Source organism: Neofelis nebulosa, chromosome 9, assembly GCF_028018385.1.
Source record: "Neofelis nebulosa isolate mNeoNeb1 chromosome 9, mNeoNeb1.pri, whole genome shotgun sequence".
In the NCBI taxonomy this organism is placed as follows: Eukaryota; Metazoa; Chordata; class Mammalia; order Carnivora; family Felidae; genus Neofelis; species Neofelis nebulosa.
The window spans coordinates 8,899,863-8,925,136 of NC_080790.1; positions in this window are offsets into that span (position 1 = coordinate 8,899,863).

Sequence of the window (25,274 nt, forward strand, 5' to 3'; positions counted from 1 at the left end):
ATCGGATTAGTGCCCTACTAAAAAAAAAAAGCCACAGAGAGTTCCCTGCTCCCTGCCACGTGAGGACACAGCAAAAAGGCTATTGTCTAAGAATCAGGAAGCAAAGTCTTGCCAGACTTTGAACCTGCCGGCATCTTGACCTTGGACTTTCAGCCTCCGGGAATGCAAGAAACACATTTTTGTTGATTACCAGCTACCCTGCCTCCGTTTTTGTTGTTGTTGTTGTTGTTGTTGTTGTTGTTATATCAGCCTGAACAGGCAAAGACAGCAGGTGATTTGGGCAAGTACATTACCCCCTCTGAGTCTGTTTTCCCCAGCCTCATTAGCAAGCACATGGATCCGCATTGCTGGAAGGGAGCGAAGATGTGGAAAATAATGATAAACCCAGGAATGACATACAGGGATGCATTGGTATGTGGACGAGATGAGATCTGGTCTGTGAAAACCTCCTGCACAGTGTGGGCAGAGCGCCTGTGAGTATCTATAAATGATGTCTGAAGAAATGTGTGAATGAAGGCAGCTTTTGCTCGAGAAATGCAGAGACGAGGTAGGAATCGCCCGTTCAGTTGAGGCCCGAACAAGCTCATCCTGGGGTGTGGGTAGGAGAGATTATGGAGGTGACAGGGATTTCTTGGGGATTGGGTGAAGTTCTGGCCCTGAGAATTGCGTTTTGATGATTTTGCCAGGCACACGGGGTTCATTTTTCCTCCCTTACGGGGCACGCCTGTGCGCGAACAGCTCTCCGCTCAACGTGCCGTAACATGGACCGATCACAAGATCAAGCCTTCCAGCTAACTATTGGCTTTATAGGAACAAAGAAATCAAAACCATCGTTCCTAAAGGATTCCCTAATAGCTGCAGCATTTTGGCTTACTGAACATAACTGAATTAATTCATGGTTCTCCTAGAATAGGAATTGAACCTATCAAATGAGGGCTTTGCCATGCTTGTTTTGGAGTCATGCCAACTGGTTACATTCGTTCTGGGAGGAAATAGTTGTGAGCCAGCCTTTTGCGCCTCACCTGCACAGTTAAACCTTGGGTGGTCTTTCTCTCCAGTTGAATAGATGAATCTGTCCTTTGCATACAAGGGATCATGAGCTGAAACATGACATCAAACTGCCAGTCTGCCCCCAACACCATGAAATATCAGCTTTATTAGTTTCATTCTTCAAGACATTGGGAAGTAATGAAAAGCATATTGAGGGGCGCCTGGGTGGCTCAGTCGGATGAGCGTCCGACTTCAGCTCAGGTCACGATCTCACGGTTCGTGAGTTCGAGCCCCGCGTCAGGCTCTGGGCTGATGGCTCGGAGCCTGGAGCCTGTTTCCGATTCTGTGTCTCCCTCTCTCTCTGCCCCTCCCCCATTCATGCTCTGTCTCTCTCTGTCTCAAAAATAAATAAACATTAAAAAAAAAAAAAAATTTAAAAAAAAAAAAAAAAAAAAAAAAGAAAAGCATATTGTGTAACCAAGAAATGGCAGATTCCGATGCATACATTTCCAAACAAGCTTCTTGGTCTTCTAACTAAGTGTAAATTAGTAACAATGGAGTTAACAGAACGATTATTCTCTCAAGACGACATTAGTATTATTCATTTGAGAAAAAGTCCACAAGATGCCCTCTAGTATATACAACACATTACGGGTAATTACGCGATCGCTAAACTTCTCGGAAGCATTGGTTTGGAAATTTAGGATATGGAAGCCTCAGCAAATCTAGACTTTAACTAACTTCGATAGTGATCACAGTGAAACTCTTTTGGTGATTAAGGAGGGAAACACTTATTATTATCTGGAAGACAAGAGAGAAACAAACCTAAAAAGTTAGTAGCGTTGTCCAACTATCTGTCAGCCACTCTCGCATCGTAATCTGCTCCTTGCTTTAGAGAGATGGTGGGAAATTATGGACCCAATCTTGTGATACTCCTTGAGAAGGAGTGTGATACTTCTCCTTGAGAAGTGTGATACTCCTTGAGAAGACAAAGAAAGTGGTTTGAGGTTGTTTGGACTAGACAGTACGTTTTCTCTCCTGGCCAAGGTCATCCACGATAAACAAGGCAGAAACTCCTTAGTAAAAACCTTACGTGATTTCAAAGTCTTGCCTAATCTGAACTTTAACTCTAGTGCCATTCAAAATCAACAGGCATCTTCTCTTAACTGCCAGGTAGGTAAATGCAAATACTTACTTTGGGAGAAGATGGAGGAGGAAAACTGGGGGAATAGTCCAAGATTAATTTTTAAAAATCCCTTCTGTATTTTTGCTTCTTTTTTTTTTTCCATAAAATGTTGGAATATCAGAGTTAGAAGAAATGTTAAGTCACTGAATTCAACCTAACATTGGATTTCCTCTAGTCCATTCTTGACTCTTCTAATCTTGACTTGAAGTTCAATGCTGGGGAGCTCGGTAGACTTCATGGAAACCTTCCTTCCTAGTTCAGCTCTCTTTGGCTATCAGCTTCTTCCTTTCTTGTGTTAAAATTTAGCCAAAATCCATTTCCTTGTATCATCCCCTGATCCTAATTCTTTTTCCCTGTCCCCGACCCAATCCCTAGTGGTCTCACACTATTTCTAACTCTTCCATGGAATAGCTGTGTCTGATGTCTTCCCTCCAGACACTGCCCTCACCCTTCTTCACTCTGCTCTCTGCCCTGGGATGCTGACCTGGAACTTCATCTGTGGGGTCCTGCAGGCTCTTACTTCCGGGTGGATTTGGCCACAATGGTGTCTTAACAGCAAATTGACAGGAGAGAGAAGAATGAGTTTCAATGCCTATATTCCCTAGGCTCCTACTCCTGAGGTTGCCTTTGACTGGCTTGGCCCTTACTGTTCAACTGATGGTCACCATTTCCTTCAAGGACACCTTTCCTCTGCATGACTCTCTTCAGGCCTCAATGGCTACTTCGTGCCCACATCCTCTGTGTCTAGGAGAGATGTATCCTTTGGTATCAGCCTTATCCTTTTGACTCCCGTACATCAGTACTATTGCAAATAGTCCCAATGTACGCAGATCTTCTTCTGATTAACCTGATTTGATAAAGCCATCTGTTTCCAGTTGGGACCCTGGCTGATACAATAGCCCTTAAGATGATTCTGAAACAATGCTAGGTACTTACCGTGTCCTCCCTTCTCCATGAGAGCGACCCGAGATGCCTCAGTTGTACCCAATATGACTTGGCTATAAAGATTCTCACCATCCTCCCAAATGTTCCAGTCGGGCACTTTTCCTTACGAAGTGTGGGGCCCAGAAGTGAAAGCCGTGGTCCTGAGGCAGTCAGCGCTCTCCTTCATTGCCTCTGGAGACCGCATTAGCCGCGAACATCGCCGAATGCATGTGCGCGGGGCTCCTTTGGACACCAGAGCATGTGGTGGCGGCATACTGAGCCTGTGATCATGGTTGTATGATGTGTGGCTTGCTGTTGGTTAGACCTCGTTCGGAATCTTGGTTCCACCACTTACTAGATGTGTGGTCAACTCCTGAGTCCATAAAGGTGGGCTGAAATGCCTATCCCTGCCCCCCAGCTTTGTGCTGAGAGCTAAATGAGCCGATGTATATGGAGCCGCTCCATAAACTACAAAGGACTATACAGATATTATTATTATTATTATTGTTATTATTCGGTTTCTCTTCAACCTCCTGTCCCTCCCCTCCCCTCCCTCCCCACCTCCCCTTCTACTCCTCTTTAGCAGCAGTAGGGGTGTCATCTGTTTCCTTTACAAGAATGTCTCTCAGATCCGCCCACATCCTGGGTGTTCTGCAGAGACCAGCACAGGATTGCAGCCTTTCCAGCACTTGCCCGGATCAACCCAGGGAGAACCACTCTCCTCATGTCTGCTAGAACATTTGTTTCTCTCCTGGAACATTTTGCTATTCTGGACTCTTAGGAAGCTAGCGGTAGGAGGAATCTCAGTTACGATCTGGTTCTACTTTTCTGTTTGTTTGTCTTCGTAGAGTCAGTTTAGAGAGGAAGCGACTTTGTCCAAATGCATGGAGTAAATTAGGGGCGCAGAAGAGCCCACGTCCAGGGCTTGGGTCTCCCAGCCCAGAGCTGCCCCAGGTCACCCCTGCACCCCTGAGGACTGTCTGCTCTGTCCTGTGGTGGGTCGTATGTCCTTTTCCTATTCACCTGTGAATGCTTCTTAGTTCTCACCTGCGGGGCATTCTTCTAGAGCCTGGCAAAGTCTATTCATGGCACAAACGACAGCTGAGAAGAGGAGACGAAAACCGAAAAACCGGGGTGGATTTGAAGCAAATGCTCACCGAAGACTTATTCGTCTTCTGCCTCCTTTCCCCCGCGATGATATACCCAGACACTTTAAAAAAATATCTAAGGCCATGATGAGATTGTAACTTCCCCCATTAATTTTAAGTGAACATTTTTGAGATCCCTGCGCCTAACTGGTGAGTTTTGCTGAATAGGGGTTTTGGAACACTGTCTTAAATTAAAGAGACTCGGGAGTACATGAAAGGAGAAAATTTAGTTGCTAGTAAGCGACTTCCTTGGCTTTACTGCCGCGAGAAAAGTTAGCTGACAAGAATGAATCTTCGAAGAATTAATTTACAAAACTACATGTTTAACATTGCAGCCTCAGCTGAAAGAGCCAGAGAGTCGGAAAAATTGCTGAGCGTGAGGAAAGTTCCGGATGGCCTTCGCACCTTACGAGGAAGGCGGGCCAAGTCAGCATCCCCGGAGAGGGGAAGGTGGCACGGGGGGGCGGTGAGTCTCTCAAACGAGCTAGGCTCTGCAAGGTGGCCTCCCGCCTCCCGTGGCTAGGCAGGGAGGGCTTTCAGATGGCATTGCTACCATGGCCCGGAGCCGTCTTGGGGAGCCTAGAAGTCCATCAGATGCTTCCCAAGCTATCAAGTTCTTTAGCTTTCTCAAGGAGCGCAGCAGCCACTGGAGGGATACTTGTGGTGGCGATGTGCCGGAGGGCACAGTTTTGAAAAAGCCACGGGGGCAGGGACTGCTCCCATGCCCGCTCCCCTACTTCCTGATGTGGTACGTTCTGTTGTCAGGTGCAAGGCAGGCGTGGAAGCCTGCAGGAGGAGGCAGGGAGAGAATGGGGCGTTCGGAAGATGGCACTTGCTGTCACACAGGACTGGCCTTGAGCGATAGGATCATGAGATTCCCTGGCTGGAAAGGATCATAAAGATAAAGATAAAAATCTTGATGCTTTTTTCCCCCATCCTGCCACGTGTGATGCCTAAATCCGTTTGAATTGGTATTCCACCCTCTGTTTGAGCATCCTCCATATGGCACATTCAAGAACCCACTACCCCTGATGTTGACCACATGGTTTCTTTCTGAGTCGCAGTTTTCCGACCTGGAAGGGGGGGCAGGGGTTGATAATGCCCAGGAATTAAAATTGTCACAGGAGTTAGAAGTCACGCATGTCCAAGATCAAGTCAGGAGTTGGGGCGCCTGGGTGGCTCTGTCAGTTCAGCGTCCGACTCCGGCTCAGGTCAGGATCTCCCGGTTCGTGGGTTCGAGCTGCGCGTCGGGCTCTGTGCTGATGGCTCAGAGCCTGGAGCCTGCTTCCGATTCCGTGTCTCCCTCTCCCTCTACCCCTCCCCCGCTCGCACTCTGTCTCTCTCTCTCTCTCTCTCTCTCTCAAAAATAAATAAACATTAAGACACGAGCATAATAGCTGTTTGAGGAACAGCTCTCCCTTCTCTTTCTCTTTCCTGGAAGCTGCTTATTTCATCTTTGGATGGCTGTGCTCTGTAGCAAGCCCTGGCTCCCAGGGCTTTTATCATTAATCTCAATGTCCCTCTTTGTGATCGCATTCTTCTCTGAGTGTGTGCCTACCTCCTACTCAGTCTGCGCTGCCTAAAAGAGTCAGAGGTGAAAGACAATTTAGTGGGCGTCTTACCTTTAGTTTTTTACCCGGAGAAACTAAGGCTCGATGTGAGAAAGATTAATACAGCGAGTTCCTTCTTGGTCAAGGACATGTCCCCAGTAAGTGTATTCTAAGTTCTGTGCTTACAGCTATGATGCTCTTGTGCAAGGTACTTTTATCCTTTCACTGTAATGTTTCCCTACTCTTTCTAGAAGGCGATTCCGTGACATAGCAAGCAAGGTTTCTTGGTGGTAAGAGCATCTGCGTTCTTTGAGAACATTCTTCTCTGCTAACATTTTATATCCAACACCAGTTGGTGTTCCTTAGGGCAGCCACTTGAAATCTGGATGGGAATCCACTCTTTGAACTCCAGGAAGCTGTGATGTAGAAGCATGGAACTGGTTGCTTTTATTCCACATGACAGTGGTAAAGAAGAAGGCAGGGTTCCCCTGTGTGCCGGGGTTAAGTGCCTACTCTGGTAACATCTAGCAGTGCAACCACAAATACGTAAGCACGTCTCCCGTAGCCTTGGTTTCCTCTTCTTAAAATGAGGGTACGATCTCAGCGTTGCCTAATACCAAACATAGCAAGAAGATTAGGTGAAAATAGCTCATCAAAGGGCTTTTTTGAGCTGTAAAGCATGACGGACAAGCACATTTTCTTGCCATCTAGCCTGAAATAATTTCCTACCGCCTGGTTATCTTCTGTGAATTCATAGCCGTCTTGAGCACCTGAGGCAGGTTGCTAAGTTTGGAGGATACCCGCGTCCACCGTACTGGTTGTTTCTTTCTTTTCTCAAGTTCAAGTTCAAGTTCAAGGGTCCAGTTTTCCTAAAATGTCCGCTTTGACTATACCAGTCCATGTGACTTTTCTGTCATGTGAGCCCAGTCCTACCTGGGATTTTTTTTTTTTTTTTTAATTTTGAGAGCAGCGGGAGGGGCAGAGAGAGGGTGAGGGTGGAAAAGAGAGAATCCCATGCAGGCTCCCCACTGTCAGTGCAGAGCCCGATGTGGGGCTCAAACTCACAAACTGTGAGATCATGGCCTGAGCCGAAATCAAGAGTCGGATGCTCAACTGACTGAGCCACCCGGCGCCCCTGTACCTGTTGTGTGTTTTATCGCGAGGCACGGTTATGTTATTCCATCTCATGTTTGTCTTCTCTCGAACCAATTTCCAGCAAGTTCTGCCACCTTGAGATCTTACCAAGCTCTCCCAATCAAATCTTTCTTTTCGTCTCACAAAAGCATAAAAACAGAGGCTATGAAGCAAGAGACTGAAGCTGAGAATATGTGAAGAGTTTCCTCCAATTTATGTTTTCATTTTAGTAAGGTTAAATGTTTTTCTGGTGTTTGGTCACAGATATTTTCTCTCTCTCTCTCTGTCTCTCTCTCTATTTCTTTTTGGAGAATTTCCCATGGGTGTCTTCCTTACTGTTTTCAACGTTTATTTTTCTGATTGATTTTCATAGACTTAAATTTGTTATATTTTACATTATGGTCTTTATCTTTGGTGAAATACTTCCCAAGCCTTCTTATAGATGAAGATTCGATAAATATTCATTAATTTTATCTAAGTATTTTGATGTGTTTTAAAAACTGAAAGTTTTAATTCACCTAGAACTTAAGTTATCAGATGTAGGTTAGGGTTTCCCCTCAATGTTTAACTAGGAATTTCATCACCATTGCCAGGTAGAGTTCTTTTTCCTTCTAGTTGAAATACCTTCTGAAGAATAAACAAAATTATACTGGTCCATTGATTTGCCTGCTTATTTTGGCAATGGGCAAGGACTATTTTTGTTATTCTAGTTTCAAAATTCATTTTAGTATCTTTTACTGTCTGGCTCCCTTCTTTTAAGGTCTCCTGTTCCCCACTTCCACACTCATAATGTCCCGCTTCGTTTTATAGATTTGTTCCTAAACATAAACATTAGGATGTTAAATCTCCCAAGATATTGCATTTTGATTGTAATTACATTATCATTATTAGGATAAAGCAGACTCCAGAAAATAATGCAAGGATGCAAATAATAGCAGAGTAGAAATCCTGAGTCATACAGAAATATGGTAAAGTACCAAATCATGAGTGAATCTTGGAGAAAAGTGGAGGAAAAGAAGATGACAAAGAGATACAAGATGACTTAAACAATATTCAGAATAGTATGGAATAAAAAGTTTCTGAAAGTCATCTGTGACCCTGTCATGTGAGTCTTATCAGGAAGAGTTAAAAAAGTCTGACAAACATATTAACATAGCCTGTGAAAATATTGAATTTCATGGATAACAAAAGAATCCGAAAAAACTTCAGACAGAAAAAAGCAAAACAAACAAAAACACGAAACAAGTACAGTGGAAAAAAAAAATCAAAGAGCCATTAGACTTCTCTCTACTATGTTGGGTAAAGGCAGTCAATGGAACAACTTGTATAAAGTCTGTGATTCACAATTTCGATACCCAGCCAAACTGTCCTTGGTAATTTGAATAATTATCATGCATTTTCCTATTACCAAAGAAAAATAGGCTTATTGTAGAAAGTAAAAAAAAAAACACTATTGCAATTTAAAACGTCTTAAAAACTTAAAACCACATGGAATCCGTAGTTTTAAATTCTCATTTCTCCACTGCTTCCTTTTTCCTGTAGCTGCACACAGTGAGGTTTTGGGACTTTGTGGCTATGACTTATTTGTGCTCGTTCTGCTCCCCAGACCTCACAGCGATGACTGGAATTTGGCTCTGTCTTTGGGCAACCCACCAAGCAGAAACATTTGATTTTGGTTTTGGTTAAAGTGGGATTGAGAAACAATTAGGAGCAAACACATAGCATGGAAATGAATGGACTGATGTGCCTGCAGATTTAAGATTCAAGAATATCTCCAAGTTTCAAATGAAAAACAGGCAAAGCCGAAAGGTTTACAAATGGAATGAATTCTCAGTCATTCGGGGTTTAGTAAACCAGAATTGCCGAGGGGTTCATTTGGCATAAGTGCCATTGCCTGGGCAGAATTTGGCAGATGCCGAGTTCATATAAGCATTTCTTTTTTTTTTTTTTCTTTTTTTAAATTTTTTTTTTTCAACGTTTTTTATTTTTGGGACAGAGAGAGACAGAGCATGAACGGGGGAGGGGCAGAGAGAGAGGGAGACACAGAATCGGAAACAGGCTCCAGGCTCCGGGCCATCAGCCCAGAGCCCGACGCGGGGCTCGAACTCACGGACCGCGAGATCATGACCTGGCTGAAGTCGGACGCTTAACCGACTGCGCCACCCAGGCGCCCCATATAGGCATTTCTTTATGTAATCTGTGTGACTTTGGTTTTTTGGGGGCACGAGAATTTTTTTCTTTTTTAGCACATCTAACATGATGATAACGATATGCGTCTTATATAGTTGTTGTGAGGGTTACGTAAGGTGATGAGTATGAGACTTCCAGCAAGGCACTCGATATCCACTCGTTAGTAAGTGGTGTTGTTTGTTAAACTAATGACTTCGTAAACACAATAATGTTAGCTTCGTCTCAAAGCCATATAAACTCAGTGGTTGCTTGAAACCAAGAGCTCAAGAAATTAAGCATTCCTTCAACATCTGGCCCAAGTAATTAATTCTCATATTCATAAGCTTTCGTGCTACATTATCGAGTAATGTAGGCCTCTTGTGAATTATAACTTTTTAATTAATTCACCTCATGGGTACTGATTAGTACTAATTTATAGCTTAGTTTGCATATATTTGAACGAGGTAGAATGGTATGTCGCCTGCTTGCATATACATATGTACTCAGATTTTGCTCTAAACCAGCCCGTGTCCTTCCTCTCGGTCTGTCCTGCTCCTCATGCATGCGATGATCCTGGCCAAACGGGCAGGTTGTGTAGTCATCTGTCCCATTTGTCGGCCCTTGGAGATAACTTTCCTCCCTCCCTTTTCCCTCCATCAGCTCCATCTTCTGCCACTGCTTGTCCCCGTGGGATCGGAGCCAAATGCCATCAGTGCTGCGGAAGGATGTTTCGGTCGGTGCCGGAAAACTTAGGTTTAAGTCCTGGCACTCTTAGCTCTTTGCCATTTTTTTTTTTTTAATTTTTTTTTTTTCAACATTTTTTATCTTTTATTTTTGGGACAGAGAGAGACAGAGCATGAACGGGGGAGGGGCAGAGAGAGAGGGAGACACAGAATCGGAAACAGGCTCCAGGCTCCGAGCCATCAGCCCAGAGCCTGACACGGGGCTCGAACTCACAGACCGCGAGATCGTGACCTGGCTGAAGTCGGACGCTTAACTGACTGCGCCACCCAGGCGCCCCATTAGCTCTTTGCCATTTATGTCACAGGGGGCCATTATTCATTCTCGCCGACTCTCAGTTTCCTCTTGGAGGAAGATGGGTGGCGGAATATCTACTTTACCAGGTGGTTATAAGAGTTGCAAAGATAACGCGTGCTTTAAAGTGAATTGCTCTGTTTGTGACGCTTTCAAAGGGACGGGGGTTGCAATGTCAGAAACCATTTCTTTGAACCCCACGAGAAGAGATAAGCTCCTTTCCTTCCTGACTTCTTCCAATAAAGGGAGCGGAGCCACACTGAGAGGGGCAGAAAGGACGCCAGGCAGGAGGTGGGTGTTCTGGTTTTGTTATCCTTCCCAGCACGTGATGGACGCCGGCCAGACTGGCCAGGCAGTGGCCAATCCTGACCTCGTGTCACCCCGAGAAGCGGTGACTGGGGTTGGTGACAAGCCTTGGGGGGGGCGTGTCAAGGGCATGAGTCTGAGCCCCCCCCGTTGTATTTACTGTGTGAGCTTGGGAAATCCACATAACCTTTCTGAGCCTCATTTTCCTAGCGGTAGAACTGAGGGTGGTGAGAACAGTACCTGTCTAACAAAATAGCTGCAAAGATTAGAGAAGAGAGTGATGTATCGAGTGGAAAGTGCTGTGCAGATGGCAGTTATTATTGTAGATGATCTCAGTTATCCCTTTCAGTCCTAAAGATTTGTGATTCTAAATGCAGCAGTGTAAGCCAGAGGCTTATTTTTTCTCAAGCAGCTATTGAAATGGTTTCTCCCAAGTTTCCGGTTCTTGATGCACAATCGAGGCACTGTCTCCTTGGGAGAAAGTGTCCTTTTGAGGCACTGTCTCTTTGGGAGAAAGCGTCCTTCCTTGGGGCTGTGCCTGCCCCAGGGATGTTGGGGTGACTGGGGGACTGAGATAAGCCAAGTCCCCCCTTGATCTGGGGGAATGGAGAGTTGTAGAGTATAATCAGAACTTTTCAGATTGAAATCCAGTTTGTCTTTGTCAGATTCAGATTTTTCAAATCCCCCCCCCCTTTTAGTTTATGATTTATTATTTTCTAAATGTCTATTTATGTATTTTGAGAGAGAGAGCACAAGTGGGAGGGGCAGAGAGAGAGAGAGAGGGAGAGAGAGAATCCCAAGCAGACCCCACACTCAGTGCAGAGCCCTACGTGGGGCTCGATCCCACAACTGCGAGATCACGACCTGAGCCGATAGCAAGAGTCAGATGCTCAACAGACTGAGCCACCCAGGTGCCTCCCACCCTTTTTAAATCCAAAGGTCCACTAGAGTCAAGATGGCCTCCTGGACATTAGATAGCCTCATGGGGAGGGCCGGGAGGCATTTTGATGAGCAAAGTGTAAATGAATTTGAACCGTGTGGATTTGATGTGCCCCATGCTATACGTGCTTACGTATTGAACAGACAATATGGTGTTTCCCACCTAAACTCTAGACGTTTATAAATAGATCAAGATGCACCCTTATGTGATTGAGTGTTTGGCTTGGAGGGGCACAGCCAGACCGTAGCCAGGGTCAGGGGTCCTGATGAGCCCCTTCAAACTCTTAGGTTCCTACGCCTTTGGACAAGCCAGCCTTGTCTGCAAGACTGGGTACCAAAGTTGTGGGCCCAGTACGAGGGGAAGACACAGGTGTCTGTGTTCAAAAATGACGACTTTTCAGATGGTGGTAGAGAGCCCCCAGGGTCCCTGTGTGACTGCAGAGTCTAACACATGATTCCTCCCCTCCCGCTGCATCACTCCCAAGCTCAGCTCTGCTTTTCCTGCTCACTGAGCCTTTCTTGACTCTCCAGGAGGCGGAGGCACCTCCACCACGCTCCGGAAGCATCTCTCTCACCTCTGTGGTGCACCTGTTAACTGTAATGGACTGTTTCTGTATTCATTTATTCACTCAGCAAACACTGATGCGTGGGGCACTGTGCAGAGTGCTGGCACGCACATTCTGGGAGCCTGGAGGAGGGGGACTTAGCCTGGAGGGTCTCGGAAACTCTTCTGTAGGAGATAGTGCTTGAATTGAGTCTTGAAGGACCAGTGACTGTAAGAAGAAGATTGGAAAATACGAACCACCAAGAGCAAAGCCGTGGAGGCAAGGGACGGCCAGGTTCATGCATTGTTGCCGGTGTGTGAAGCCTGGGACAGGGTCTGAGGTTAAATGGGGCTGGAAGGGCTGGGTCAGCATTAGATTATTGGGAGCCTCGTAAGCCAAGCAGCTCACTCTGGCTCTGAAAGGTTGCAGGCAGGGGATACGGTCAGATTTTCCACTGCCGATTGATTGCTCGGGTTGCAGTGGGAATAACAGATCAATCCGCATGGAAGCGGGTAGACAGAAGAAGAGGTGATTCCAGGCAAGAAATAATGGCGACCTCAGATAAAATAGGAACTGTGGGGAATGGAGAAAAATGCATGATTTCAGGAGATAGTTAGGGTGCAAGACCGCAAGATCGGCGGGATACGGATGACTGAAGGAGGTAATCGACGGTGAACCCTGGGTCTCTAACTTCAGTGACACGTTCCATGTTGTAAGGCAACCTGAGATAGAGCAGGGCAAGGCTTTTGCTTGGGGGGCGTAGTGGCGTGGGCAGGCATTGGCAATGAGTTGTTTCAAAGAGCTCGGGTTTGAGGCTGCTATTGGGTGCTCACGTGGAAATGTGCTTCGGGCCGTGGACATGTGGTTTGAAGCCACAGGGAGAGGTCCTGCCTGGAGCTGTAGATTTCAGAATGTGCGTATTCTATTACTACAAATTTAGGTGCTTAAATTACTACAAATACTACAAATTTAGGTGCTTAAAACAACATAGACATATGCTCCTAAAGTGACAGTGATGAGAAGTCCTAAGGGCACCGGCAGGGCTGGGTTCCTTCTGGAAGCTCTCAGGGGAGGATCTGTTTCCCTGTCCTTCCAGCTTCTAGAGGCCGCCTGCATGTCTTAGCTCGTGGTTCCCTCTCTGCAACACTCTGATCTCTGCCTCTGTAGTCCCATCTCTGACTCTGACCCTCCTGCTTTCTTCTTGTTGGGACCCCCTGTGAATACATTGGGTCTACCCGGAATCCCGGCGGATCTTCCCACCTCGAGGTCCTTAGTTTAATGGGTGTGAAGTCCCTTTTGCCATTTCTGGTAACATATTCATAGGCTCTGGGAATTAGGACGCAGATGTCTTGGGGTGGGGGCATTATTCTGTCAATCACAGGATGGGAAGGAATTGAGCATGCTTCAAGTTTGATGGAAAGAAGACAAGATGGCGGGGAGAAAGGGAGAGAGAGAAGAGGGAGGGAGCGAGGGCGAGAGGGCAGTAGAGAGGGAGGGTGAGACAGAGAAAGAGGGAGGGGAAGGGGGAAGGAAGGAGAGAGAGAGATTGGAGATAGAGGAGAGGAGGTGATGATAATGGATGTCAAGAGTAGGTAGAGAAGAGACTGGGGACTTGGGAAAAAGGAAGCCACGATGGGTAAGAGTGGGTGTGTTTGGATTCATGGTTAGGGAGGCATGAGGGTGCAGGGCCATAGGAGGGGCCTAAGTAGGGGGCTTGAGAAGGGCAGTAAATGTGTGGAATAATTGCTGATTAGGAGTTTAAGGTAAGTGAGTGGTTGAACGGAGGAACTGAGGATCCCGCTGGCAATGGAGACGCAGATCTGTAGCCATTTCATTTCCAGGTTATGCACTTTCCTTCAAGAGCGCTGAGCCACTTGGGTATAGAAATGCAGACGACGCAGGGGCACTTGGGTGGCTCAGTTGGTTGAGCGTTCGACTCTTGATTTCGGCTCAGCTCATGATTTCCCGGTTTGTGGGATCAAGCCCTGAGGGGGGGCCCCCCGTGCTAAGCATGGAGCCTGCTTAAGATTCTCTCTCTCTCTCTCTCTCTCTCTCTCTCTCTGTCTCTCCCTCTGCCCCTCTTCCCGACTTGTACATGCACCCTCTCTGTCTCTAAAATAAAATAAAAAGAGAAGATGTTTGATGATCTTACAGGGCAGGAGTTACAGAAGCCCTCACGAGGGTCCAGATGATTGACCATGGAGACTGTGCTGGCTAATTTTGTGTATCAACTTGACTGGGCCAGCGGATGCCCAGAGATTTGGTCAAACACTCTCTGGGTGTGTCTGTGAGGGTGCCTCTGGATGAGATTAACGTCTGAATTGGTAGACTGAGTAAAGCAGATGGCCCTCCCCAGTGTGGGTGGGCCTCGCCCAAGCAGTGGAAGACCTGAATAGAACCAAAAGGCGGAACAAGAGGGAACTTTGCCTACCTGAGGGCTGGAGCTGGGACGTGGGTCTTCGCCCGCCCTCGGGATGGAACTTAAACCATTGGTTCTCCTAACTCTCCTGTTTGCAGACTTCAGATCTTGGGACTGTATCTGTAATCCCATGAACCAACTCCTTATCATAAATTTCTCTCTGTCTCCTACTGGTTCTGTTTCTCAGAAGACCCCAGGCTAATATAGACTTTAGACTGTTCTAGAAAGGAAGAGCGACCAGGAGAGTATGGGAAAATGGAGGGGTCCAGGACCTGGAGGTCTCTTCAAGGTCAAAGACAGATGTAGGGATAATGAAGGCAGGAAAGGTATGGAAGGATTGGAGGTGAAGTCAGAAGATAGGATAATGGCATTTAATGTGTGTGAAATGCCAGGGCACTGCCTCCAGAGATCCTCCTTAGGGAGGATGCCCCCACGCATGTTTCACAGATGGTTGCACAGGACCCTTTTTTCGCTTCCCACCTCTTCCTTCTCCGTGTTGAATTCCACCGCTCTGTGGAGAAAGTAGGGGGGTTGTGAATGCCTTTTCGTAGCTAGACTCGCTTCCTTCCTGGCGTCTGAGCTGAAAACGGATTGCGCTGTCAGGTAGAAACACAGACACCGCGACGTCTTCTAGAACACGCTCTTAAAAAGAAGTCCCGGCAATGACAGTCGGGGGTCGGGATGGGTATTACTCTTGAACCGTGTCAAGCCAAATGGCACGTGCGTCGTACCCCACGCCCCACTGTATACCGTACCTTGCAGAGCAAATGCATGGATGACCGGCCGTCCCTAAACAGCTCTGCTCCCCCAATCCGGGGGACGGCAAGAACACACGTGCCGAAGGACTACTGAGCTCACCTTACAGAAGCAGGAGAAAAGGATGAGCTGCTTCCTAGATGCCAGGCACCGAGGCAGACCCTGCGTGTGCGACACCTCCTTCCATTCTTTCAACCACCCTGTGATGTCATTATCACCCGCCTCTCAGACACCACGCAACAGGAGCCAAAGAAATGACCTGGGCTCTTCAAATTTTGGACAACCCTCTCCTACCTCTTACTGTGTAAGGACTATATTATCAGAGGTAATAGTCACGGCTGTGAGTTTTCATTGGAATGTATTGCTCCCTTTGTTAATTTGGACTTGATTTTTCCGTACGTGGTGCTTTGGGTTGTCCTTTAATTGGCAGTGTAAGATTAGCACCCTCTTGCTGCTTTTTTCTCTCTTCTTTGTTAACTGTTGGTGCTTTGGCTAGGACACATTCTATATTCAAATAGTATTCCTAGCTAAGGTTCCTCCCTCCCTCCTTCCCTCCTTCCTTCCTTCCCTCCCTCCTTCCTTCCTTCCTTCCTTCCTTCCTTCCTTCCTTCCTTCCTTCCTTCCTTTCTTTTTGTTTTAAATCTTCATTTGAGAAGAAAGAGGGAAAGTAGAGATATTTTTAGTCTGGAGTGACCAGAACCAGGTCCCGAATCTCATGACATTCTTAACACTTCGGAACAGAGGCAGTTTTCTATTCCAGATGGGACACTGTTCTGTAACACCACATTCAGGCTTTAGAGCTTAGCTGCCCCTCCCATACCTCTCTTACTCACAGATATTAGTTGATTCTTTGCAAAATATTGTAAATATCCCAGACCATTGAGGAGAGGCCACTATTCTAGCCTAAATAAATCCTAAAGGGGAATTTATCCCGAATTAGGAAGGGTTAAGCTTTATTTCCTGGCATCTATCTGAATAAACTGTGTGCTTCTGTGGCATCTGAATTTTGTATTCAGACCAGCATTCGTAAGGAAGCAAGATGGCCTGCTTTTTATCTTCCCCTGGAAGCAAGTTGTGATGGATCCACAAAATAATTGCGCCTTTCCCCCGTGCCCGGTGGATAGCTTGCATGGTGGTGTTATTTCCAACAAGGCAGTCATTTATGAGGAAACGTGGAAGGTTCAGGCAGGGAATAGAATCAGAGAAAGCTTTAGGGGGAAAAAAAAAATCGGTGAGCCTTGGAAGTAGTTCATTGGGGATGAGCCCAGAACCTCTAAGTCCATACCGCACCCCCCACCCCTTATCCGAGAGTAAAAAGAAAAGCAGAGAAGGAGAGCCCAGCACAAGGAACGGATCACCAGTCAAGAATGCCTCCATTCTTCTGAGACAGGGGCACTTGTTGATAATACATGTGCATTGGTTGCAAGAAGACCCATTGAGCTGGACCTTTGGGAGGACGTAGGGAGCTGCAGAAGCAGGGGAGGCTGGCTGGCAAGAGTTCGGGAGACGGTTAAGACTGAAACAGCACAGGAGGGAGGAGCCGGGGCTGGAACCTGGCCTTTGGGAGGCAGAAGGGGACAGATTGAGACCCCAAGGTACCACTTGGTACCATGATGGGCAAGAGGATGGGCGTATTTGGAGATCATTGCTGGCTTCAAGTTGCTTGCCTTCTATGAGCCTCGGTTTTCCAATATGTGAAATGGGCTCAAGCAGAGTCCCTCCCAGGGTTCTGAGAATTAACTAAGGTGAGGTATGGGGCATAGAGGGTTACTCCAGAGCCAGAGGCAGGGGACAGAGCAGGAGGGACATGTACACTGGTACTGTTCCCCCCGCACCCCCCGCCCCTTCGCAGAGGAGGGGTTAGTTCTGAAGCAAAGGAAAGGAAGAAGGGGAGCTCACAGAGGAGAGGAGAGAAATCAGGGAGCTTCTGTCCGTGGGTCCCAAACTCAAGCCCATTTTGATCTTCCAAAAAAAATTTTTTTTTTGATGTGTATTTATTTTTGAGAGTAAGAGGGAGACAGAGCACAAGTTGGGGAGGGGCAGAGAGAGAAGGAGACACGGGATCCGAAGCAGGCTCCAGGCTCCCAGCTGTCAGCACAGAGCCCGCTGCGGGGCTCGAACTCACAGACTGCGAGATCATGACGTGAGCCGAAGTCGGGTGCCCAACCGACTGAGTCCCCCGGGCGCCCCAAGCCCATTTTGATCTTTAACGCTAACATTTGCACTTATAAATTAGCTTAGCATTTAGAGAAATGTCAAGTTCATCTGACCGGCATGCTGCCTCCATCCAAGTGAGGCAGCTAAGCTGCATTTCATAGTATAACAGAAGCCCAGAGAGGCTGGGGCTTCTCCGACGTCACCCAGCCGGTGAGAGGAGGCAGTGGGGTGAGAACAGCCTGGGTGGATTTGGAATTCTTCCCACCAGCTCCTCCTCCAGTTTGGACGAGCACCCCCGCCGGACCCCATCCAACCTGACGCAGGAGCCCCGTGAACCCACGGCGGGATTCAGAGCCTCCCTATCCAACCACCCCAAAGATCTCTATGGTGAAATTTCTCCTTAAATCCCAGTTAAGAGTCCAAACCATCTCAGGGAAGAGTGAGTCACGGAGCCTCAGTCTGAGCGGAAGAACGACGGCGTTCAAGTCGTCAGGCCGGAGGTTGGAAGTCCCCGGGGCTGTCTCCTCCTCGTCTGGACCACGACAGAGTGTCCTCGGGAAGGCGAGAACACCCAACAGATGAAGCTCCCTTTGCTCCGGTGACAACGTCCCCGGGCCAGGCTGGGGCTGCATGGTCCCTTATTCCCATCTTGCAGAGGCCAAGTTTACACTGGAACACGGAATGCTTTGTGCCATACCAACCAAAGCCATGGGTAAGTGAGATTGATTGGTTGATGGATTTAAAAAGCCTTGTTCTAGGGAGAAACGTGCTCTTACAGAGCGCATTTCCCATCGGTTGTGTTGCAAGCAGAAGTCAGTGCACTTAAGGGGTATCTGGAGGCCTGGCCTCTGGTTCTGGCTGCACTCTGACTCGCCCGCGAACCCAGCGGCTTCTGCCCACCCTGGCCCTGGGTTTTCCTGCTGGTAAGACCAGAGATTTGTCTACATCTCCGAGGCCCTTTGCAGCGCCAGGTCTCGCCATGGTCCGTGGGAGACCACCGGCTCCCGCTCCTGTCGAGGAGCCGGGTACTTAGGGAAGCAAGCGATAGTTAACAGGGAAAGTCTTCCTTCTTTCCTCCCCCCCCCCCCCCCCCCCCGCCATGCCCTCCTCCTCTATCCGGAACCCTCTTGTTCCTTCTTTGGGACCTGGCTCAGGCACACTGCTTGCACAAGCCGTCCTCAGCCCTGGGGGAGAGGCCGGGCCCTGTGGTGCCTTGTAGAGAGCTGCCGTCATGAAGGCCACACACTGCAGGGGGGCGGGGTCCCTTCTGCTCCATTCCGGATACTTCCGCTGGGTCGTTGGCGTTCTTCCGCACGCCTTGGCTTGTAGGAGCAGCGCCCCAGTCTGTCTTCACGTGCACACGGGGTTCTACCTGCGTGGTGCGTGTCTCCACATCTCCCCTCTCTGGGAGGACACCAGTCACATTGCTTGAGGAGGCCACCCTCCTCCAGGGTGACCTCATGTGAAATAATTAACGACTCTGCTTCAAATAAGGTCACGTTTGGAGGGTGAGGGGATTAGGACTTCAACTCTCTGGCGGGTGGGGAGGGGGGCACACTTCAACCCACAGTGGATATCCTTGTACATGCTGCTGGGTTCCCTTCCCTACTGGTCCCATCACGCCGTGGACCCATGTCCCCTAGGGTGACCTAGAAGCAGATATGATGCAGCCAGAAGCACGTCTGGACTATGGGTCCAAGAAACACTGGCCAAAGGGAACAAATACTGGCAAAGCTCACACCTGCAGCCTGTGAATAAGGACACAGGAGAACCTGGGGCAGTTTGGGGGTGGGGCATCAGCGCGGGAAGCTGGGTGGGGCTACAGAGGAAGGGGCGTGGCCAGGGAAGAGAGGACCAATCAGGAGACACGCAAGGCTGCCGGGGTGAGTGCTACCTAATACAGATGTTAATTCCTTCTGTCCCGGAGTCCCCTGCAGTTTTTTTTTTTTTTTTTTTTTTTTCAATATATGAAATCTATTGTCAAATTGGTTTCCATACAACACCCCTGCAGTTTAAGCGCAGCCTCGGTTTAACAGTTTCTTTTGGCATTAGAACCTAGGACGGGCACCCGGCTGACGCCTTTCCACATTTCTGCGAATGGACCCTCAGCTGCTGGGCAGGGGTCCCGGACTCACCTGCTGGGCTTCCTGTGTGTCCCCCACCCCTCTTGGAGTATCTAACTTCCCCAGCAACCCTCCCGCCCCCCCCCCCCCCCCCAACTCCCCTCCGGCGCCTGAGCACCAGCCTTGCTCTCCTCCCCTCTGTATTGTGACCTGTTTGCCTCCTTCGATTTCCTTTTCCTTGCAGAAACTTCCCATTGCAAATCCTAATGGCTCGAAAACCCGCGAGGGGGTGGTAGCTCCAGTGGTTGCCACAAGTGTAAAATTTATTTGAAGTCTTGTGTTTTATTCTAAACATTTCCTGCAGATTGTTGAATCCTATTCCATTTGCTAACGTGAAAATATTGTTTGAAACTACTTCGCTTTGATCTTGCAAGGAGATGGGACCCGTTTACGGCTCCCCCCCCCCCCGCCCCCGCCCCCGTGGGGCTTGCTATACCCGCATCTACCCACAACGTGCCAAAGGGTTGAGAAGCAGAGAGTCTGTGTGTGCTGGTTCCTGGGTTCTTCAGCTCATGACTTCGGGTCTCTTCCCACTTCTGATCTGGCTGAGTACCCTCACAGGTAATGCCTTTCCCAACCTTTGGACCCAGGCTCCTGGTCCTTCTTTGCCTTGGTGGCCCCTGAGACCAGGCCCCTGCCTTCCCTGTTCTGTCTGCCAGGGCAGGGCCAGACATACCCTCTAGGGAGCACCCAGTCGGATGCCCCATCTTTAGTCCTGGACGGAGTATTTCCCTAGTTCCCATCCTTCCCCACGGAGGCCCCTGTGCTGGGTCCCTGGGATGTTCCCCTTTCTGTCTTGGGGGAGCCGTGAGCCACCCTTAAGCTGCCGCCCTCTGTCTCCACCTCTCCTGGCCCCAAGACCTTTCCAAGGGCCCAAGTGAATGTCTCCAACCCCAGCCTCTTTCTCTAACAGCTAAGGGGAGAAGACAGAGCAGAGGAAGCCACTTATCGTGGCCCTTTCTGGCGTTTCTGCCCCACTCAGGGTCTTGTTCCAGTTCTGTGATGCAGAGTGTGGGCTTTGGTGGCTGAAGGACTTGGGTTCAAATCTTCCCTCCACTTATTAGGTACAGGATTTGGGGCAATTCTCTCAACCGGTATAAAACTTTTTTTTTTTAAACATTTATTTATTTTTTGAGAGACAGAGAAAGACAGAGCAGGAGCAGGGGAGGGGCAGAGAGAGAGGGAGACACAGAATCTGAAACAGGCTCCAGGCTCTGAGCCATCAGCACAGAGCCCAATGTGGGGCTCGAACTCACGAACTGTGAGATCATGACCTGAGCTGAAGTCGGACGCTCAACCGACTGAGCCACTCGGGCGCCCCTCTCAACCTCTATAAAAGTCAGTTTTCTTATTTGTAAAATGGGTATATTAACTTCAGGTGAGAGAATTAAGTGAGATGCTGTGCGACGCAGTGCCGGGCACATAGCAGGCACTCAGTGCATTTCTTCATCTCCCTTCTCCCCCATTTTGTCTGTGTCTCCCCTGTCAGGCCAGCTGGCCTCCCTGGAGGTGATCCTTGGTCCCTACAATGTCTGCATGACCTCTCTCCCAGCTCCTTCCAGTGGAGGTGGGATGGGGGTGGGGGTGGACAAGGGCCATTGGTGGCCTGTTTTGTAGATGAGAACCCGGGTCCAGAGAGGTGACTCTTCCACGGCCAGCCTGGAGCCCAGGCTTTCCCCAGCTTTTCCTTCTGACTTCTTGGCCTGGCTGAGCTTTGGCCACATCTGGGAAGTGTGCGGCGATGGGGGGATGACCACCAGCTCTTAAATTAGACGCCACCGTCTTTGACAGACTGACATCTGAGCTGTGAGTCTCGCCGGCCTCACTCATGTCTCATGGGACACCTGCTTTCCCTCCCACTGTTTTCTTTAGCCGCATGCACATACCTGACTCTTACCCAATTGTAAGCCATTTGTAACTTGTTGCCTAAAATACGGATTTGCTTATTCGTATCCTACAGGAGTCCCTCTTTGCTTCCTCATTATGCCTGAAAACTTGCTTACAAGCTCCTTGGAGGCAGGGACCACATCTTCATGATGGGTCCTGGAAATACTGTGTGTCTGCTTTTCCGTCTACAAAAGCGATCACAGCTAACATCTGTAAATAAGTTAGATGGTTTACCTAACCAGCTCTGTCATTTCATCGGATCTTCTCACCTGCCATGGGAATTACTTAGTATAGGAATAGGAAAACCAGAGTTCAGAGACACTCAGTGACTTGCCCAGGGTTGCACAGCTAGTAATTTTGAAGCGGGCTAGTTGGGACCCGAGGACTTGGTTTGAGAGAGGTTTAAGTGGCACAGCACAGCCACTCATGTACTTGGGCTCTGCAGAACTTAACCTCGCTGCTCAAAACACCCTGTTCTCGTCAAGGGACCTAACCGAAGTGATAAATCTGATCTGTATCCTTAAAATGCCTGGGTCCATCTTTCGTCGGACTGAAAGGCTCTTTAGGAAATCATTTCCTTATGTTAGCTTTTTTTTTTTTTTTTTTGTAAATGATGTTTTTGGACTAAATACATGTTTTCCATTTTTTTTTTATTGCATGAGCCCAGTATTTATCTCATCAAGAATTATGATAAACCCCCTGCACACTTCACGTTTTTCATGATTCATATGGAACAAATTAAAACTAACTTTCCATAGCACAGATTGCACCAGAGAATGGCTCAAATACCCTTCCCCCTGTTCCCCCCCGCCTTCACGTCTGCCTTGAATTTCACCACCCATGAGGGAGACCTGGGTGAGGAGGGTCCCCACGAGACACCTGTTCTCATGCCAAGCACAGTGCACATCTGGAGCCTTTGTTTGATAAGCCACAGTGTCCTAGTGAGGGAGAAGGTGTCATTTAAAATCACTTTTTATTTGTGGCCAGACACAACCGGGCGATTTTTATTAACTTTGTTGCGTTTTCAATGGACTCCGTCGGTCAATTCTGTAAGTGTTTTAAAAACAAAATATAAGCCACTGACAGATGAGTTTTCAGAGATGCACTCTGCGGAACATGTCTGCGAGTGCTTTAGACGCCACTGAGTCTGCTGGTTTCTAGGATTTGAATGGTCCCTGTCACACTCAGCTCTGCGTCAGCGTGCCCGGTTACGGGGCTAAGATGTGGTTGGGATGTGGATTTAAATCCACATCCGCCGGACCAGGAAGAACTGTCCTCTTTCCATTCTGCCATCACTTCTCACTGAAGTTAGTAATAAAACCAAGATCCACGAATTATTGTGAAGAGTATGTATGTGTGCGAAGCGCCAGTCGTTCAGTAAAGTGTGGTGAGAAGCCTTGATGCTGGGGCAGTGACCCTGCCACCCTGGCTCAGGGAAATCTGGGGCGGGGGGGGGGGTGGGATCGAAGGCGGCACTGTGGCTGCCTCCCCGTGTCCCTTGTGTACCCCAACACCGAAACTCACACAGAAGGGTGAGGAGTGGGTCTGGACCTCTCCAAAGGGTCAGTGGGTGGCATTAGCTCTGCGGACTCTTTCCCAACACTGAGCAGGGAGTTCAGAAGGAAGGCGGTCCCTTCGCGAACCACGGAGAGCTGAGACCACCGGCCTCTGCGTCTTTGGAGAAGACACTTAGTTGAAGTCTCATGGCTGGCTCTCCAGATGTGGAGAGGGAACGGGGTCTCCTCTCTGGGAACTTTCCTGGCCCCAGTGAGCAACAGAGAGTAAAGGTGGCAAGAAGTATCAGGCAGGTCTTAGTGTCCGTCTGTCTGTCCATCCATCCATCCATCAATCCATCCATCCATCCATCCATCCATCCATCATCCATCCACCCACCCACCCAAGCTCGTTGTAATATTTGTTGAAGCCTATTCTGTATTAGGCTTTAGGCTTAGAGCTGAGGATATGGGCATGAATCTCAAAGGTCACTATCCTCTAAGACCACTCTTAGTAATTCTGGCCTGTTTTTCATTGACTTTTTCATTATCTGAAATTATATGATTTTTTTTTTTTTTTTTTTTTTTTGCATTTCTCCTCCACTGGATCATTAGGTCCAAACAAGACCTTGTTTGTCTGGTTCACAGGTGCACCCTCATGCCCACCGTGGGGTCTGGCATATATGGAGATAAAACACGCTGGCTTCAGAGAGAATAATGGTGTTGCACAAGTACACGTTCAGGAACCACACCGCAAAACGGACCGAGGGACTTTTACCAGGAGAGGAGGGTGGGATGTTCTGTTGATTACACCCATGGCAGCTACTTGGGATTGTGAGAGATCGTTTCACCCTTCCCTACCCACATCCTTTTCCTGTAACTGTAGAGAACCCTCCCACCTGGTTCTGGCTTGACCTTGCGGCTTGCTTTGGCCCACGGGAAGTGATCAAAAGGGAGGCAAACTGAGGCTTCCAAAGCCCCTCTCCGTTAGGTCTGACGCCCTTGCCCTCCGCTGTCACGGCGAGAACGCGCCGGGGCGAGTCAGCTGAAGGATGAAAAGAGAAGGCAGCGTGGGGTGGGGTGGCCTGGGACGTTCCGACGGAGGCCGTCCCCGAGCAGCCGAAGGCCGGCCAGCCCTGGACGTGTGAGCTCGGCGAGTCAGCGACCTCAGCCCACATCCCCGAACCTGCCAGGCTGTGCCCCGCACACGTGTTGCCGCATGACGTGAAGTGTCGTGGGCTTTGCTGACACAGCAGCGCTGTGGCAAGAGGCAACTGACGCAGGGACTTTACAAGGGAGCACATGTTCACCTTCCACCGGCCTCAATTTGAATGGCAATGGTAGTGGCCTTAATGCTAATCATTAATTACAAAGCGGGCCAGGCACCGTTCTAGGAACTTTCCGTCTCGTATTGTTTTGTTTCTTGTCCCCACAGCCGGCTTGCGAGGTTTGGCGTAAACACGAGGCCACCGCTGCGTCTGCTACTTAGTGAGCTGTGTGGACCAGTGGCTGTGGCCACAGGGTGGCCTGGCTTCAGTTTCCAGCTTGACTCACCTTCTCGTTGGGTGAGCTCGGGCCACCAAGAGGTTATGCTTAACCGCTCTGTGCTTTAGTTCCCGGACATATAAAATGAGGACAGTAGTCATATCAAGCTCCTGGGGTTGTTGCAAGGATTGAATGGCAGGACACATACGGGCTCAAAGCATGCCTGGTGCACAGTGCTCACAAATGTCACCCTGAGTGCTACTATCAGGAGATAAACCCTGGACTGAGCATTTTTTTTTGTAATTTTTTTTTTTTAATTTTATTTAACGTTTATTTATTTTTGAGACAGGGAGAGACAGCATGAATGGGGGGAGGGTCAGAGAGAGAGGGAGACACAGAATCCGAAACAGGCTCCAGGCTCTGAGCTGTCAGCACAGAGCCCGACGCGGGGCTCGAACTCACGGACCGCGAGATCATGACCCGAGCCGGAGTCAGATGCTTAACTGACTGAGCCACCCAGACACCCCTGTAATTTTTTTTTTAACATTTATTTATTATTGAGAGACAGAGCATGAGCATGGGAGGGGCAGAGAGAGAGGAGGAGACACAGAATCCGAAGCAGGCTCCAGGCTCTGAGCTGTCAGCACAGAGCCCGATGCGGGGCTTGAACCCACCAACTGTGAGATCATGACCTGAGCCGAAGTTGGACGCTTAACCGACTGAGCCACCCAGGCGCCCCTGGACTGAGCATTTTTAACATGTGCTCTTACTTCATTCTTGTAAAACCCTGAAGTCTTATTAACTCCATTTTATTGGAAAGGAAACTGGGGGTAGAGGGGTTATACTCAAGACCACCCAGCTAAGAGGGGGGTGAGTAAAGCAGAGAACAACCCAGACGCCAAGTTCACTGCCCAGGCAGCTGCCTGTCATTGGCCCCGGCTGGTTTTCACTCCCTCTGTCTGGGAAGGACAGCGGAGCTGGCCTGCGCCCCAATGGACTAGGTGGCCAGGCACGGAGGCTGCTAGCTC